The following is a 16341-nucleotide window of genomic DNA, read 5'->3' as shown; positions in this document are numbered from 1 at the left end:
TATTCTGTTCTGTTGATTTCAGTGATTTCTCACGCTGTACAATATGTGAATGTTCAATCGCTTCTTCGTTGTTTCTTTTTAACCCATAACATTGCTCTAAAAGACGATAAGCACACGTGTGCTCGCAGTTTGGGCATTCAGTAAATGAAGACAAAAGAATCTGTATGTAGGAATGGCCACTGTCACTGATTTTCCCTGTTTAGAGTATTAAAGAAATGTGCGAGGATTTGGCTGAGCGGTTTAAGAAGTTAACAGACGGCTGCCATCCCTTTTTGCGATTATCTCTCTTTTAATACGTTTCACCTAGTTTAGGAGTCTGGATCAGAAACTCACAAGGAAAACTGATGCCCTTTCCTGCAGCTAAATTAACAGGAATCACGTGGAAAACAATCTGAGCCTTGTATGAAAAGGGGAGCCATTAAAATTAGCCCTAAGCTATGGACTGCACCCAATATCACCAGAACTGCTCTCACTGCAGATGCGGAGGCTGGCTCTCAGGCAAACTGAGCTGTGTTGTATAGCTACAATTAAAATCAACTCCTCTGCCAAAAAATAAAAGGGAGGAGGGAAGAAGGAGAACATCAAAGACAGATTGAAATGTGTAGTTAGTAATAAGAGTGGTCTCCTCTTGAACCAAGGCCTGCAGCAATTCATGGCCCCCTTGTTAATGAGAAATTTTGACCTCTGGTTTGTAAGTTAAACTTGTAATCCCAGCTAATGAAGTAAATCAATCCCAACTTCAGTCTGTTGTTCCCATTTTTCTTTGCACACTGTGTCTGGGAGTTAGGATCCAGGTCTCCAAACATGATTTGGGGAAAAAAAAATAATTATTCTGGAGCTTTAGAGCCTCTCGTGTTTTGCAGATGCACTTAAAGTAATACTGTAGGCACATGGAAGGCTCATAAATTATTGTACTGTAACTCTGCCACGTATTGATAAGGCACCCTCTTAGGTGGCTGGATTAGATGCATTAAAGCAATATGGATTAAACAGCAGTGGAAAGGAAGGTGAGAGTGGCAAACTCTCCCTCACGATTTGCTTAGGAAAGAGAAAATATTTCTTTCTAGCCCTTGGAAGTGGCAAATAAGGTTTTGATGATGGGATCGAGGTTGCAGCCGGGGAGGTGTGGGGAGGACACTTCTTTAAGAGAATGGAAATCAACCAATCAATTGTATTTATTGAGCACTTCAAATATTCAGGACGCTGTACCAAGTGCTTGGGAGAGTACAATAGATGGTGGGAGATGCTGGGAATGGAGGGCTGACTCCTGATGCATGAGGAAGTTGGGGGGGAAATCAGTGCAGAAGTAAGGCCAAAATGTTTCCTCTCAACATGGCAGATTCTCACTGAGGCGCAACGTTTTAATCAATGATTTGGTTTATGTTTAATTGAGTGATTCTAAAAATAAGATATGGGCAGATCGAGCAAACATCTGGGCCAGAAAGTATTCAATTGCGCTGGATATTTGTCCAGGGCATATCTGTTTGCATTCTGTATAGTACTTGGAGAGCCATTTTTTTACTTGGTTCGGTGGCACTGTTCTGGAATCACAACAATTCCAAAACCATCTTTAGTCCTCTTTGTCCCCTTTCCATGCCGGCAATATCTTCACTTTAGATTCTCTCAACAGTAGATTTTAAGTTTTCGATCAGAAAAAATGCATTTGCTCAAAATTCTGACTGGCAAATGGTGGTGTCCAGGGCCCACTTTTTTGGTATTTGCTGCTCCGAAGCTACTCGTGGTTGAGCTTATATTTTGCATCTGCTCACTGAAGAACTTCACTAATTCATCACCTGTAAGTTCCTAACGCAAGGCCAAGTTATACTTATTCTAATGGAGCTAAGTAACCCAGAGGGTGATTGATGACTTGGTTTCATAGTAACAAGAATCATAGACCCAAGTCTGATATGGCGAAGAGGGATGACTGCTTGCTTCTCAGAGGTGGGTGAACTCTCTTGGGCCATTACGACCCCCCTGAGCCTCTGGGAGAAGTTGGGTGCTCTACGTAGGATCTGAAGAGTGTAATCAATCAGGCAGTGTTATTTATTGAGTGCTTACTTTCGTTCATTCATTCAACCGTATTTATTGAGCGCTTACTGTGTGCAGAGAACTGTACTAAATGCTTGGAAAGTACAATTCAGCAACAAATAGAGACAATCCCTACCCAACAGCAGGCTCACAGTCTAGAAGAGGGGAGACAGACAATGAAACAACACAAATAGGCATCAATAACATCAATATAAATAAAAAGGATTATAGGTATATACACATCATTAATAAAATAAATAGAATAATAAATATGTACGTATATATACAAGTGCTGTGGGGCAGGGATGAGGGTAGAGCAGAGGGAGGTAGTCGGGGCAGTGGGGAGAGGAGGAGGAGCAGAGGAAAAGGAGGGCTCAGTTTGGTAAAGGGGGGCTCAGTCTGCAGAGAACTGTACTAAGGGCTTTAGAGATAAATGCCTAAACTGGCTCATTCTTTCTTTCCTTCCTGCTTGGACTCCTCAGTGGTGGAGCTGAGAACACTGTTGCTAATTCTTTAAGTCCACAATGGCATGGAGAAAACCAGGACTGGGAGAATGGAATAGCTAGGCCTCCCAACCTTCTGTTAACCCAGCCAGGGTCTCCTATCTTATCTGGGGGTACTGACTGGATTTTTCAACTGGCTCTATGCAGCTACCCCCTCGTCTCCAGGAAGTGGATATTCAGAACATCGGGTTAGCTGGGAATGTATTTTTTCTTGTTTATTGTAGAAACCTTTCCCTTTTACTTTTCTTGGCAGGGGCTGACCTGGAGTGCTTTTCTGGCATCATCTCCAGGCTCTCTCTCTCTGGGAGGGGGGGCCCACGGAGCCGAGTGGGATGTTTTGCTTTGGGAAACCCACTAATTATGGTGGTAAAGAGCAAAGGGATATTTGAACCCGGCGCCTGATGGTCACGGGGCACCGAGGTGCATTTTTGCTTCTTGAAAGATCGCCACGCAGCCTACACGAACTTAAAACATCGAAATAAATTTGTGTGTGCCCTGTCACACAATAGAGGTAGGTGACTGCATTAAATTTTATAACCCTGTATTTGGAGACAATGTTTTAATCAATATTTTAACACACAGTACTGCTTTCAGGAGTTTGAAAATACCCAGTAGTCATCTGAATCTGGGTGGTTAGTTCTGCTACAAATTGCAACACATTATAAGCAAGAGACTTTAATAACCTACTTTCTCCTCTCTAAATTTGAAGATGTATAATCAATGTTAATTTTGTCAACAAGTGGAAAAACACAGCAGCGAATCTATTCTCAAATGATATACCTTAGTATATGGAGAATCCTGTTGAGAGGAACCTCCAAAATCATCATGGTTTATGAGCTGCACAGCCTTTTTTCCTTTGTTTCTATTCATTTAATTCAAAGTGAAACAACTCAGCATGCAAAACTAAAATTAGCCGCAAAAAAAAAAAAAGGTGTAAGTGAATAAACAGGCAAATCCATTAGAGTCGATGGGTTATTGGATCCCTTGCCATTCCTCAGATGGCGGCCTATTAAAAGTGGTAATGTTTGCCTCCAGCAACACCTCAAGGTAAGAAAGAAGGCCAAGACAGGCATATTTCACATGCATCAGACACAAGAATTAAATAGACCAATGTTCCCTAAAAGACTGAAGTACATCTCTTTCTGACGTTCATCTCGGGCAAAAATTCATTGATCTCAGTATGTCCCTTGGCAATTATAAAATATTAAATCCAAGTCACACTTTTCTAGTTGGCTTAATTTTTTCTCTATTCACAGCTTTCTATTTGATCAATTTTAACAAGTTGAGAAGAGTATCTAATAATAAAATAAAAACTGCAGAGTTAAAAAGTTTGTTCATTGAAGATTCTTCCTTTTTAATTTTGGTTTTGGGTTTGTGTGCCATTTTATTTCATGTCAAATTAATTTAAACACTTTTAGCAGACAAAACAAAGAAATTAACATATCACTGAACCAGGGTGTTCTTTATAAAGAAGTGTGTTCATTTTTAGGCTTAGAGTGATAAGGAAAATCTGATTTTAGAGGCCTGTACAACATACACTAAAACTGGGAGGGTTTTGTGTTTTTTCAACCGTTCTGAAGCTCTTTCTTCCTATAAGGCAGTATCACTATGTTGTCTTAGACTGGAATATTTATTCTAACCGGAATTTCAAGCACTCACTTGTGAGATTTACGAAAGAGGCATTGTTTTCTAAAGAGGCATTGTTTTCTCCTTTTTAGTGAAAATTTGCTTTTTATTCAACCTTAAATGTAGCTTTAGTCTGTATTGAATACTGGTGTAGAATTTCCAGATAAAAGGGAAACCCGTCATTTTGATGTGTATTTTAATTTGGAATAGTAATTTGAAGATGAATGGAAAAGCCACAACCTAATAACTTAGCTGCCTTGTGCTCTTGATGGTAAAGACTTTAAAGTCTTATTTTTGTTGCAAAGAGCGTATACAACATGTCTATCTGGTGTGTTTCCTTGACCTGGTCTTGTCTAAACTTTCCTTGGAACTAGCATATTTGTTCAATTCTCTGGTCCCCTAACAAACTACTTCATTCATTCAATCATATTTATTGAGCGCTTACTGTGTGCAGAGCACTGTACTAAGTGCTTGGAAAGTACAATTTGGCAACAGAGACAATCCCTACCCAACAATGGGCTCACAGTCTAGAACTGCTTGGTGGCCAGCAACTCTGATTAGAATTGGCTTTAAATATGTCAGGAAAAATGCCTCACCTTTTGATTGCTTCGATAAACTCATATTCATTTTGCCTGGTATGAAAGTCATAAAAATGTCTGGCATCTTGCTTTTCATTTTGGCATCCTAGAACCGTGCCAAGTGCTTGATAATCTGTTAATTGTTAAAGAATGTTTCTTTTCAGAGCACAAGATAGGTAGAATGTTTTTCCATAGCTGATTACAGACAGAGGGCGAAAGGTAAGAAAGACAGCTTACCCTTGTATTAGGAGCTCTGGACCACTGGAACGAAACCCCGGTCTTCACCCATGACTCTGTCCTCAAGTAAACTCTCTGAACCCTTGGGCTAGTCACTGTTGGGGGCCTCAGTTTTTCCATCTCTCAAATGAGTATAATGTTCCTTGGTATGGAATCATCTTCAACTCCTGTCTCTTACTTTCTTCTCTCCAACCATTGACCCCTTGCTCCTGCCTGGAACTCCCTCCACCTTCTCAACTGACAGATCACTGGTCTGTCCATCTGCAAAGCCCTTCTGAAATCACTTCTCCTCCAGGAGGCCTTCCCCAAGTGACTTCTCCTCTACCCACCTTTATATCCCCCAACTGCCATTTTAGCACTTTTGCCTCACCGAAGCAAAGTACTCACACATCCCTGGAGCATATTCGTGCATATCTTTATACTCTATTCCTCCTTTCAGTAATTTGTTTTTATGTCTGTCTCCCCCAATAGATTGCAAGCTCTTGATGGCAGGAATCGTGTTTACTAGTTCTACTGTGCTCCCCCAAGCATTAAGTACAGCGCTCTGTAAGCAATATGTGCTCAATAAATACTCTTGATTGATTTGATTCTCCAATACCCAATCTGTTACCAAGTCATGCTGATTTTTTGTGGCCATATATCCAAGATATTCTCATTTCCTCTCCAAACTTACTGCCACAGTTCTGAAAAAGCCACTGTCAGTGGTATTTGAGTGCTTACCATGTGCAGAACACTTTTCTAAGCACTTGTATTATAGTGACCATACTATTCCAACAGCCTTACTCCTCTCGAGGCTTCCTACCTGCTACCCAAGAATAATCTTCCTTATGCAGCCATCTGATCTTATCACTCTCCTGAGAACCTTCCATGGCACCCCATTGTTACATCGAATTAAAGCTCTTCTGTAGACTTCCAAGCTCTCCACTAGCTGGCTCCCTTGTAACTGGCCACCCTCTTCTTTCTCTCTAGCCCAGACTATGCTCACCGTTCTGCGTGAGCAAATCTCCCCACTGTATCCCAAACATAACTCTCCTGTGAGCCATTGCACCTACACAGAAGCAACGTGACCTAGCGGAAAGGGCACGGTCCTGCTCAGACACTTCCCTGCTGTGTGATCTTGGGCTAGTCACTTAACTTCTCTGTACCTCAGTTCCCTCAACTGGAAAATGGGGATTCAATATCTGTTTTCTCTCTTATTTAGATTGTAAGTCCCATGTGGGACCCAATTGCCTTGTATCTATCCCAGTGCCTGGTCCAGTGCTTAGCACATAGTAAGTGCTTAACAAATATCACTATTATTATACACTCCTCTACCTGGAATGTCATACCTTCTCTCAGTAAACCTTGAAAGCTTTTTTGGGTAGCTTTTTAGCTACTCATCCTTCCTTGTTTAATCAATCAATCAATCAATCAGTGATGTTTATTGAGCACTTTCTGTGTGCAGAGCACTATACTAAGTGCTGGGGAGAGTACAATTTAACAGAGTTGGTAGACACGTTCCCTACCCATAATGAGCTACAGCCTAGAGCTACCCGAGAATTTGTAGAGTAGAAATAGTCGTAGCATTTAGGATGCAGCATGGCATAGTGGATAGAGCTCATGTCTGGGAATCATAAAGTCATGAGTCCTAATTCTGGCTTGATCACTTGTCTGCTGTGTGGCCTTGGGCAAGTCACTTCACTTCTCTGTGCCTCGGTTACCTCATCTGTAAAATTGGGATTAAGATTGTGAGCCTCATGCAGGACAGGGGCTGTGTCCAACACGATTTGCTGTATCCACCCCAGCTTTTAATACAGTGCCTGGCACATAGTAAGTGCTTAACAAATACCATAATTATGATTATTATTTATTGAAGGCCTATAGTATCCAAACCACTATGCCATTCCTGGGGGAAAAATGCATAGGTGAGAATTAGACACAAATTAGACACATCCCTTGGCCCTCAAAGAGCTCACAAAAGAAGAATAAGTGGGGGAAGGGGTTGGTGGAAGGATGGAACAATGAAAATACAAAAACAACATAAAAGATCACTCTCAGAGTTCAACAGGCCTACTGGTCAATGGGACCAAAAGGAGAGTCCCACATTTGATGCCAGATTGTCCAGAGTCAGTCGGTCAGTCGTATTTACTGAGTGTTTTGTTTACTGGGTGCAGAATGCTATACTAAGCATTTGGGAGAGTACAATATAGCAGTGTAACAGACACATTCCCTGCCCACAATGAGCTTACAGTCTAGAGGGGGAGTCCCATCACAGTCAAGGCCTTCCCAGCATTCCACACTTTGGGAAGGTGCCACTACTGCTGAAGCCATTACTGAAGCCCCTCATGGCCCTGCTGTCATAGAGCAGAGTGGGAATGAAGGCCCAGGTTGGCATGGGTTCCTGGTTTCGTTCAGCCATTCACTGATGTCTTTAGCCATTCACGCACTCTACTTATTTACTCAAATACTTGTCTTTCTAAACTCTGTTACTAGCTGTTTCTCCATTCCTTCACTCACTCCAGTTTTTGTAAATGATTTTGCTGTCCACCTCATTTGATTGGGAGTTTCTTGTTGGCAGCAACTAGGTCTTTTATTTCTCTTGTGCTCAGTACAGGGTTCTACCCACAGGAGGTGCTCAAAAGATATTGTGAAAGATGAAGTCAATCATTTTATACATACATATCTGATAGTTCATTCACTTGTATTTATTGAGTGCCTACTGTGTGCATTCATTCATTAAACTTACTGATTGAGCGTTTACTGTGTGCAAAGCACTGTACTGAGTACCTGGGAGAGTACAATATAACAACAAACAGACACATTCCTGCCCACAACGGGCTCACAGTCTAGAGGGGGATACTGACACTAATACAGATAAATAGATAAATAAATTACAGATATATACACATATATACATATGTGCTGTGGGGATGGAAGGGAAAATAAATGAAGGAGCAATTAAGAGCATACAGGAAGGAGCAAATAAGAGCATACAGGAAGGAGCAAGTAAGAGCGTACTGAAAGGAATGAGAGAAGAAGAGAGGAAGACTAAGTCTGGGAAGGCTTCTTGGAGGAGATGTGCCTTCAATAAGGTTTTGAAGTGGGGGACAGCAATTATCTGCCCTGAGTGAAGAGAGAGGGTGTTTCAGGTCAGTGGTAAGATGTGGGCAAGAGGTCGGTGGCAAGATAGATGAGATCCAGGTACAGTGAAATGGTTAGCATTAGAGCGCTTGGGAGAGAACAGTACAACAATAGAGAGACAAATTCCCTTCCCAAAATGAGCGATAGTTTTGAGGTTATGCCTTTATCTAAATGCATATGGATCCCAGAGGCATGCAGTCATGGCATGCAAGAAGTGCGACACATGACCAATTCAACATCTAAATATGGGGCAGGTAGCATTATAAAGTAGACAGTCTAACCGTTTTGATATAATGACCTTTGACTGTACTTGCTTTAGATTGAGGCGACATTAATGTCATGCTATGTGAGGTTAGCACCCCTTCCCAATGGTTCTGAAACCATCTGGTTTTCTCATATGATTTCAAAGCCACCCCTTAGCTAGAAGTTAGGCACAGAATTTGCACTGATGGGTCAGGTGGGATGAGGGAAAGAATACAATTCAGAGGAAAGGGCTGATGTCTGGGGATGGGTGGAAACTGGGACTCTTCAGCTTCTCGACTACAGAAGAATTTTTGGGCGGAGGGGAAAGGGATGGAGGCAGTAACAGGAAAAGCAGATAGGGGTCAAAATTAATACACCAGCATCATGAACTGCCATCATCTTTAGGTCGGTAACGAAGTCTGTCAGGGATAGGAATCTTTTCTTTCGGAAGTATTTACTGAGCACTTACTGTGTACAACAGTATAGCCACTGCATGGTATTCGGCTCCAGACCAAGTTCAAGGTCTTACAGAGCTGTGGCCTAGTATAGGGCATTTAGTATGGTGCTCTGCACAAAGTTGAAGTCATTAATATATACTATAATTACTATTACTGCTAGTGGAAAGAGCACGGGACCTCAGAATCAGGAAACCTGGGTTTTCTAATCCCCAGATGCTGTGTGATCATGAGCAAGTCACTTATTTATACCTCAGTTTCCTCATCAGTAGAGGATGTAATCTCGTTGTGGGCAGAGATTGTGTCTCTCAACTCCGTTGTATTGTACTCTCCCAAGGGCTTGGTACAGTGCTCTGCACACACAGAGCTCAGTAAATATGATTGATTGATTGATCTGTAAACTGGGAATAAGATAGCTGTTCTTTCCCCTTAGACTGTGAGCCCCAAAGGGACAGAGGGTCTGATTATTTCGTATCTCTCCCAGTGCTTAGTACAGTACTTAAACCATTCCACAATTATTAATATTGTGTAATAATCATATTTCTGTAAGTGTAAGACCTGGGTTCCACTGAGGCACCCCATCCAACTTCTTGAGTTGTTCTGTAAGTGATATTTGCAGGCCACACACAATATCAAATGGCAAAACAAGATCACAAGCAATGAAGTTCTGCAACATAGTCTTCTAGCATTGAAGGTCTGCTCACTTTAATAATAATAATGATGATGATGGTATTTGTTAAGCACTTACTATGTGCCAAACACTTTTCTAAGCGCTGAGATAGATACAAGGTTATCAGGTTGTCCCACATGGGGCTCACAGTCTTAATCCCCATTTTACAGATGAGGAAACTGAGGCCCAGAGAAGTTAAGTGACGTCCAAAGTCACACAGCTGATAAGTGGCAGAGGCGGGATTAGGACCCACGACCTCTGACTCCCAAGCCCGTGTCTTTCCACTAAGTCACGCTGCTTCTCCAATGAATGACAGCAGGATACCCATATATATAACTGTTGTGTGGAGAGCTGAAATAGAAAAATCAAAAACAAGGCTGGCAGAGGAAACATTTTTAGGACACAGGTAAAACCAAGACTCAACTGATGCCGCATCCTCGGAGAAAAAGTAATGTCAGGAAAGGAGAGGTTCTTTCTGAGTCAAAGCGTCAGAAGGAATGAGAGACAAAGAAACCATGGATCAAGCAAGCAAAACATTACTAGATACTTCAAACATAACACAACAAGGGACAACCTTTTTGTGTACATAATGTGGCTGGGATTGTGGATCCCACACTGGTTTTTGCAGTCACACATGCACTCACTGGTGAATTTTACCATCAGTAGCATCTTCCTCAAATACTTAGGTACATACATGCGTATATATATGTATTTGAGGAAAACAAGTATACACACACACACACACACACACACACACACACACACACACACTTCTGGATACAGAAAAAGCAGAAAATCCCCAGCTGTAAGCCAGGTTTTTTTTCTTTTTTTTAGGTAAATGTGATGTGGTACCACTTTTTTCTTGCTTTAAAATCCACCAACCAACTCCATTTGCTCCTGTATTTGAGTTTGCCTTTCTCCCCCATTGGGTTGTAAGCTTCTTGAGGGTAGATACTAGCTCTTATTCCTCCTTGTAGTTGTTTTCAAGGACTCCCACCAGGATTGCATAAAATTCTTCTTCAAGAAATAGCCAGTCCTTCCATATCATATGTTTCCACTAGGACTTTTGTAATTCCCTGAAGAATTAGGGAATTGTTCTTCTGACAGTACTTACCTGTCTGGATGCAGAGCGATGTAGTTTCAGAAGCGATGGTTTTGCACGGGGGGGTGGCGTTGGATGCAGGTTAAGTACTCCCCCCATGTGTTTTCCTTCACGTGGACTCTACAAGAATGCAAACGCTGAGTTATAGGAGAACCGGTGTACCTTTTTGATCGATCAATAAATCAACAGTATCTATTGAGTGTCCTGTGTGTGTGCAGAGCACTGTACTAAGCACTTGATGACTCTGGTGGTAGAGCTGCTGTTTCACAGGAGTTCTGTCAGTAGAGCAGTCCGTAGATAAAATTGGGACCTGTATGAATGTTGGAGATGGTGGTCCCTGAGATTTCTTAAAGGGCTGTCTTCTCTCCATGCTTGTGTCTCTCGTCCTCTGTTTTTCATTCCCTTCTAGAGACACAAGGTGTATCCCCTCCCACCTCCTGCTCTTCTAGCAAATTACGTGTTGCTGAGCTCAGAGGAAGGAGGGATGAGATGCTGTCAGTCCTTCATTGCTACCCTTCTTGCCCTGATGTGATTTAAAAAAAAAATAAAAAAACTGGGAAGGGGAGGAGGTGTATACAGAGCCAGGAACTGCACACCTAACTTGGATGACATCTGAGAAAGCAAGTGTAGAAATCACCAGGCCATCCTTTGGGCATGACTGTTTTGTGGTGCTACAGAGCAGCTGTGGTTTCAAGGATCAACTAGATAATATATGAAAAATATCTTGGGGATCCCTGATGAAAGGGCATAGATCCATTCATAGTCATCATGTGGGGTTAGTTGCACGCCTTAACAGTTATGCATACCTTTCGAGAATGACTACCCTTTTTAACAATTCCTTGGTTGGAAGGACCCTTGGGAGATATTTTGAGTGGGCTGTGGGTTCTCTAAATGGTGCCAAGGCAGGGTTAATTTCCCATCCAACAACAGAGTTGCCTTAAACTCTGGCTCCTGTTGTGCTGGGTGAGGGCAATACCAGTAAAAGCTCCCAGATTCTGTCCCTGCTTTTGCTCAGATTTATGGAGCTGCAAAGCACTTTCCCCAACATTTTTCCACATCACGTTCTTTCCTAAAGCACTCTTGTTTCCAAATGAACAAATGTGGGAAGCCCAAGCCCAGGCAAATTAAGGCAGCTAAAACTCTCTTGGGAATGCTTTTGTTTCAGAACACAGCTGGGTTGAGGGTGCAGCGACCATGGTGGCGTCCATGAGTATGACCCTACAGAAGCCGTAACTGTCACCCCTTCCTCATAGCCACTGCCCATTTTGCCATTTCCCAAGGTGATGGATTGCAGGGAGGTGGGGAGCGGGGGCCAGTGGTAGAGGGAGACCTGGTGGATGTTATCGAAGCTCTTGGAGGAAGGAGGAGAAAGAAGCCTCGGGCGGCAGAGGGGTTGACTCAGGGCTCCTCCACTGCCTCAGCAAGGGATGTTTCTGCATTATCTCCATTCATTCATTCAATCGTAGTCATTGATCACTTACTGTGTGCAAAGCAATGTACTAAGCGCTCAGGAGAGTACAATACAATAATAACCAGACACCTTCCCTGCCCACAACGAACTGTTCGATTGGGCCACATGAAATACATTCCTGGTGGGATAGCAGGGTATCGGGTCTTCAGCAAAGCCTGTCAATTACCTTTGGCTCTAGTTCCAGTTTGGATGTAGCCTTTTCCAGCATCTCCGGAGCTCTCTAGGAAAATCCTGTGGGCAGGCATCACATCTCTCCCATGCTCACTCAGGTCTTGTGTGGGGATGAGACCTGGAAGTCTGGCTTGTCGTTTTTCAATATTTATGGGGGACCTCGTATTTGCCCCTTTGGCACCTGCCTTTTTGGAATTTACTCTTTATGCTGTTGAATCTGGAGATGGAGGAACTCAGAGGAAATGCTACATTTCCTTGGCTTGAGGTTTTTTTTTTTAGTTTTGTGCCCTAGGAGAAAATGACCGAGGTAACTAAGAAAGTTACGAAAACCCAGGAAATGGACTCAGGAAAAACATCCTCCACATTTATGACTTATTTCTCTGTGTCTTTCATTATTAGCCTTTCTACATTGAGCGCTACGATGTCCCAGTAACCTTTTAATCAAAGGGTGCTTATTTGGCAGATAATTATTGGCATACATGCTCTTCTAGGAATCTCTTTCATTTGTCAGGGTCAAGACTCACACCTAAACAGTGCCCAATGCAATATCATTTATTACAGCGTCCCTCCTTAAAGAACGCTTTATTGAACTTTATACCCTCTGGGGTCAACCAAAATTCAACATCCCTTTCTTACCTAATGAGGCAACCAACCTATATTTATTAATAAAGCTGCTGCTTATTGGTATTTTGATTCCCTCATTGAGCCCACAGTTCTGTCATCCCTACACTCCAGACCTACCCCTTCTCTTTCCTACTTATTTTTCCTTCATTCCCTGGATCTGACACTTCTTTCTCTGCCTTCCAGAAAAATAGCCCTTTTTGTTATTAATGCAGAACAAAGACCTGAAGGATTGGTTTTGTGAAATGCAGCATCATTTCCTAAATTTTTTATTTGCATCGAATTGCAGATTATAGTGAATATATGGTCTTGTTTGTCGTCATTGCAGCCGTGCCTCTATAAGATAAATGCAAACTGTGGAGGGATCTAGAAAGTTATTGTATTTCTAGGTACCTAAAATTGTGTACTTATTTCCCCCAGAGTTGGCTTTTTCCCCTCCTCCGTTAACGTGATGGTCTTTCTTGAGCTTACCATGTTTAAAACATTTCCCAATATTTCACAATGAAGACTTTAATATTGTGATTAAAACGATCCTGTTTTAAAGAACATTTTATTGAACTTTATTTTTCTTGGTTAACTACATACTAATTTTAAAGGTCAATGTGGTTAGTTACCATAGCAGTGACCTAAAAATAACCTTTCTACTGTACCTGTATATTTTTGATCTGTAGTGTTAGCATTCAGAAATGTTCTTTCCCTCAGAGTTTCAGCAGCTAAATAAGTTGCAGCCCCTTCAGCTATACTCATAAAAATTTGCTTCCAGACAACATGGTCTGTTTATTGTGTAATAATCGAAATGGCACTAAATTGCAATGATTGCCGAACACTTAGGAATTGCATTAACCACTTAACTGCTAAACAATTTTCTCTGTTCTTCCTCCCTGAGAAGTATTGTATCGATTTTTTTTTCTTAGTTAGGGTTGCTTACTCAGCCTGTGAGCTGAACAGGATATTTCAGTAGTCTTATTCCTACACTGTCATATTTTGAGCAATCAGCAAGTGACCTTGGCTTGGAATTTGTAAGAGGTTTTTAAATAGCTGCAAAGCCAAAATAACTAGTGGTGCCCTGCCCTGAATTTGCTCAAAAAAAGGGGTTTGAAGGGGAGAACCCTTCATGGATAAGTTACTTAAGACAATTAAAAATGAGGAAAAATGGTCTTTTTTTACCCCCTACCTTAGAAGAGATATTTCCTATGTGGTACATTGGCAGATTTACCTGGAGGAATGGGTCTCTCCAGCTGAATTTGCCTTGAACCCCTAAAGGGGGTTTGGACTTGGGTAGCATGAAAGGGACTTAAAGCCATAAATGTCCTTCTTATCTCCATCTGATATAGAGCTGGGGACTATTTTGCTCTTTTTAATGATTTTGCTTGCTTCACAACTTGATTTGTAGAGGAAAACAATGGATGAGCATTTGGAAGCAACCCCAACTTTAAAGAGCTATGGTTGGGACTGGGTTTTTTTTTTTTTGTTAGGAAATGCATTCCTGGAACATAAACTAAAAGAAGGACTATAGAGCTATCAAATGATAAAGGAGGCTAAACTGGGTGCCTAGTTGTGTTTCTGGGAATTTTCTGGGCTGCCAGGCTGTGCTTTCAAACAGCTTTCTGAAATCATGCATGCGCTCCCTCCCTCTCCCCCCGCCCGCCCTTCTCCTTCCCCCAACCCCTTGCCCCCCAAAAAAGGAGCTGGAAACCAGGAAGCCTGATACAGGTAAGGAAGAGTTAACCAGAAATTGAGCGGGCCTGCTGCAGGGCAGCAGTGCTGCAGAACATAGCAGTGTTCGTGCAAAGGCAAGTCATTTCCCGAAACACTGCAGACACATGGCCTCGGGCAGTCTAAAACCTTTGGAGACCAAAATGGCTCGCAGGAGTTAGAAGTAATAAGGTGTTTTTCCCTTCTTTCTCCTTCACTGAAATTCTGTAAGGTTGCTGTGCATTACCAGGGAACAATGCCACTATTTTTGTGTTTTATATGGGTATTAAGATCCATTACAATTTGACATTTTTAAGATTGGTTATCCTGTAGTTTGGTGTTAAATTGAAGTTGTTTGTTTTGAATTTAATTCTTTCATTTTTCAAAGGGAAAAAAGGCAGCACTGCTGTGCCGATAGCTTACTGAAGTATGCCAGTACTTGCCGTTTGATTCCAATCTGTTTGCTATCACCAAACAGAGATGAAATTATCTCTAAAAGAACTCTGACATATTTTTTCATTATAAAGTCGGTGAGATTCCTCCTTCCTGGATTTTAAAAATAAGCACATAAGCGGTAGTATACATAGCGTCTTTGAGACATCCAGGATCTGAGATTATTTTTTAACAGAATGTTACATACCCAGGCTGTATCATGCCTAATGCAACCTGCATATGATTATTACAACTCCCTATATGTTTGCAGCAGCTAAATAAACTCCACATCAAATAAATTACTGCAGCAATGTTATTAGGCCAGCAGCAATGTAAAGGACATCTGTTAACTCTTTTTCAAATGCCCTGTCCTTACTCTTTTATTCCAAACATTTCTGTTGTTAATTACTACTTGAAGTATATGACATAGTCCTTCAAAAAGAGCTGTGGAGACCTGCTTGAGAGGAGAAATCTGGCTTGAAGTAATTCCCTTTCCCCCACACTCCCCCCCCCAAAAAATCCATAACAAATCGTTTTAAAATAAACAATCATGTAAACTGTGGTACTAGCCTGGGTTGTTGGAATATGTTTTGATTGAAACTCCATATTCTAGGTTTACCATGTAGCAAAGTTTATCAAAGACCATCCATCCTGCAGTCCCTTTGTGAATTTGAGACTTCATGTCAAACCCTAGAAGAGTTTACACTGGGAGAATATGAGAAAGGGTCAAAGGTGCCTAACAGAATTTGGGGTCTAATGGTCCACTGACTTTATTTTTTTTTTCACAGCAATCATTTTAAAGATCTATAAACGCATAAATAGCATGGTTGGATTTTAAAGGCCATTTGGAAGTTAGGAGGGTAAATCTACTAAATAAATAAATAAACCTGGAGAAACTATTTTCACTGAGACAGTGCTAATAAGATTCTGTCTTGCTGAGCTACATTAAGAAGACTGCCTGCATTGTGTAAATTTACATGGCATTTTATCAACATTACACCATTTATAACAGTATGGAAAATGTATGCAGACCTACAGTTTCATCACTGAGGTCTGATTTGCTACCCATCCTCCACTTTCTCTTCCCCAGCCCCAGCGTGATTTTCCACCATTTGTTTGTGGTTTTATTTGTATTTTCAACATTAGGAATTGTATCAATCAATCGATCAATGGAATATAGAGAGCACTTACTATGTTACAGAGCACTGAACTAAACGTTTGGGAAAATACAGTGTAATAGGCACTAATTGGTTGACACTATCCCTGCCCACAAGCAACGTGGAGTCTACAATTTTGTGACCTAGGATTTGCTTTGAGAGATTTCTGCTTTCACCTCTTTCATCAATCTGCTTCCTCCACCACACCATACTCTCTGAGAGCCCACCCATG

General features: G+C 41.6%; 1 long non-coding RNA gene across 1 annotated transcript in view; it reads left to right on the top strand.

The window, feature by feature from the left end:
* Positions 1 to 2790: 2790 nt before the first annotated feature.
* Positions 2791 to 16341, top strand: part of LOC103171075 — a 44537-nt gene continuing 30986 nt past the window's right edge. The window contains exon 1 of the long non-coding RNA XR_003762929.2: positions 2791 to 3042. This is a non-coding gene — a long non-coding RNA (uncharacterized LOC103171075). The remainder of the gene's footprint in view (positions 3043 to 16341) is intronic.

Source organism: Ornithorhynchus anatinus, chromosome 11, assembly GCF_004115215.2.
Source record: "Ornithorhynchus anatinus isolate Pmale09 chromosome 11, mOrnAna1.pri.v4, whole genome shotgun sequence".
Taxonomy (NCBI): domain Eukaryota; kingdom Metazoa; phylum Chordata; class Mammalia; order Monotremata; family Ornithorhynchidae; genus Ornithorhynchus; species Ornithorhynchus anatinus.
The sequence above is the reverse complement of the archived record's forward strand: the minus strand, read 5'-3'. Positions and strand labels throughout refer to the sequence as shown.